This window comes from Tupaia chinensis, unplaced genomic scaffold, assembly GCF_000334495.1.
Source record: "Tupaia chinensis unplaced genomic scaffold, TupChi_1.0 Scaffold000099_1, whole genome shotgun sequence".
Lineage (NCBI taxonomy): Eukaryota > Metazoa > Chordata > Mammalia > Scandentia > Tupaiidae > Tupaia > Tupaia belangeri.
This window is the reverse complement of record NW_006159563.1, coordinates 7,639,520-7,642,272: the sequence shown is the minus strand read 5'-3', so window position 1 is coordinate 7,642,272 and position 2,753 is coordinate 7,639,520. Positions and strand designations below refer to the sequence as shown.

Below are 2,753 nucleotides of genomic sequence, written 5' to 3'. Positions count from 1 at the left end.
TATGTCAGTTTAACTGGGGGGGGGGCAGCATTTTTTCCTTACTGATACCTAAAGCGATGGAGTCTTATGTAATTGGCAGTATCTTAGATTTGATGCAATACAGCAAAAGTGGCAAAGAGGGAACTAGAACCTAGAATGCTCGTTGTCTGCTTCTCCCTCCCTGGACCGAGGTGCACCAGGGTCTGTCTAGGTCGTTCCCCGCAATGACTTCCACATCATTCTCTGACCTTAGTGTTGTCTGACCCCAGCTTCATGGTTGGTGGCATAGGTCACTTGCAGACCCCAAGGAATCAGTGCCTCCTGGTAGAATAAGGCCCCGAAGTCACTTGCAGACCAGAGAGTGAGTGGCTCCCTAGGAGAGTGAGGCCCCTAGTGGACCTAGCACGCCTCTGCAGGGTCAGCCTTTGAGCGGTAGGCTAACTTGCCTTATCCCAGCCCCAGCCCTGGTTGTGATCTTTGAAAGATCTTTTCCCTGGAAGATTAAGAAACTTAAACTGAGGTATAAATGGATGAAAAAGTGACCATCTAAAACACATAACCAGCCAACATCCCCCATTGTAAATATGACTCCGTGTGAGTAAGCTCAGTGAAGGGTATTACTAAGGTTAGGACATTGCTAAGCAAGTAAGTGACCCAATGAGTGTATTAATACGCCATGACTTCTTTACCATTGTGCGTGTTAGCAAGCCATGGCTGATTACATAGTAGGAAAACAAATGATTTCACTAAGGTTTGAGCACCTATTTCCTAGTTCTAATTTAACATTTTAAAGAAGAAAATTCAAGGGCTAGCTTAGTAGCCTAGTGATTAAGGGAGTCAGATCCCATGTGGCCAGGTGACGTTCAAATCCTTAGTAGTTTTCTACTTTGTGGAATTTGTACCACAACTTGTTCATTCACTTGCTAGAGAACAGCCAGGTCGTTTCTAGTTTTTGGCTATTATTATTTTGGCCATGAGCACCCTTAGGTAAACCTCTGATATATTTTCATTTTTCTTGGGTAAATGCCTAGAGGTGAAATTTTACAGTTCTGGAGCCAGCAGATGGTAGAATGGTTATGTTGCTGGGCTCCCGTGTAGTCGACTGAGGTTCAAGTCCCAGACCCAGCAGCTTAAAACATCAGGCATGTGTGCATACATGCCCAAAATCCTGAGAAAAGAATGGAGGAAAAGGGATTGTGACATGCCGTCCACAGGGAGTGATTCTCACTTTCTTTCTCTCTGGGAAGCAAACACACTCTATAGCAAAATTTTCTCTCTTGGGAACCAGTAGTTAGCGTAGTGGCTATGTCGCTGGACTCCCACGTAGTCGACCATGGTTCGCGTCCCGGATCCGGTGGCTTAAAACTCACGCCAGGCTCGTGTGCGTGCGTGCCCAAGATCCCAAGAGGAGAATGGAGGAGAAGGGATTGCGGCGTGACCATCCCCCCCTCAGGGGTGATTTCTCGCTTTCTGTCTCTATGTCTCTCTCTGTCTGTCTGGCAAGCACAAGCGCCCTATAGCGAAAACCTCTCCAAAAAAATTTTTTTTTTCTCTGAAAAAAAAAAAAAAAGAAAGAAATTTTACAGTTCTATGGTAAGTATATCTTTATTAAGAAGCTGTTGGACTTTTTCCCAAAAGTAGGGGTATCAATTTACATTGCCATCAGTGATGTATGAGAATTCTAGTTTCTCTTTATCCTTACTAACACTACGACGTATTGTCAATCCTTTGCATTTTAGCCATTTTAGTGGCTGTGTTGTGATTTTATTGTGGGTTTTTGTTTTTCATTTCACTGATGACTAATAGATGCTGAATGTTTTTCATGTGTTTACTGGCCATTTTTATTTTTTGTATTGTGAAGTATCCCAAATATTTTGGCCAATTTTTAATGGGAGTTGTTTCTCTTCTAGGACTGCTTATATATTTTTGATATATTTATATATATTTCTCTCAACTTGCCTTTTTATTTTTCCAAAGATATTTTTATAAGAGCAGATTTTTAAAATTTTGGCAAATTTCAGTTTATCAATTTTTTTTTCTTTTATAGCTCATGCCTTTTACATTCTATCTAAGAAATTTGGGCAGGTAGGTGGCATGGTGGTTGAGGCACAGGACTCTCACATGGCCAACCATGGTTTGAGTCCCAGACCTGGCAGCTTGTTTTCTCACCCCACACCCCATGTCTCTCTCTTGTCAAATTAAAATAAATGAATAAATAAGTAAGAATAAATGAATAATTATTAGGAAAAAAAGAGAAATCTTTGCCTACCCCAAGTTGGGAAAAATTTTCTCTAGGGTTTACTTCTAGAACTTCTAAAGTTTTGGCTTCTTGGTTTAATCTATGATTCATTTCAAGTTACTTGTGTATGGTGTAAAGTAAGGGTTGAAGTTTTTTTTTTTTTTAAACTGTCAGAGGTCATGAGCACCTGTGAGAGAGGAGAGAGAGAGAGAGAGAGAGAGAGAGAGAGAGAGAAAGAGACAGGGGGTGGGGGATAGAAAGCACTCCCCAATCATGTATGCTTATGCCTCAATCCCTTTTTTATTTCTCCATCTTATTGGGATTTGGGGTATGCTTGCACAAACATGCACCTGGCGTTTTTTTGTTTGTTTGTTTGTTTGTTTGTTTTTAAGGTTAGTTAATTTCTTTGTTAACTTATAAACAATTACTTGTCTTTTGGTTTGTTGAAATAATAAGTCAGACAACATTTGCCACAATAATGTCCGTCAAAATGGCTGGGGGGGGGTACACAAGAGTGCAAAATTGCTATGTGCCC

The 2,753-nt window shown here is 40.9% G+C and overlaps 1 pseudogene; it reads right to left on the bottom strand.

Moving 5' to 3' along the window:
- Positions 1-2,642: 2,642 nt before the first annotated feature.
- Positions 2,643-2,753, bottom strand: part of LOC102495927 (ubiquitin-40S ribosomal protein S27a-like) — a 697-nt pseudogene continuing 586 nt past the window's right edge.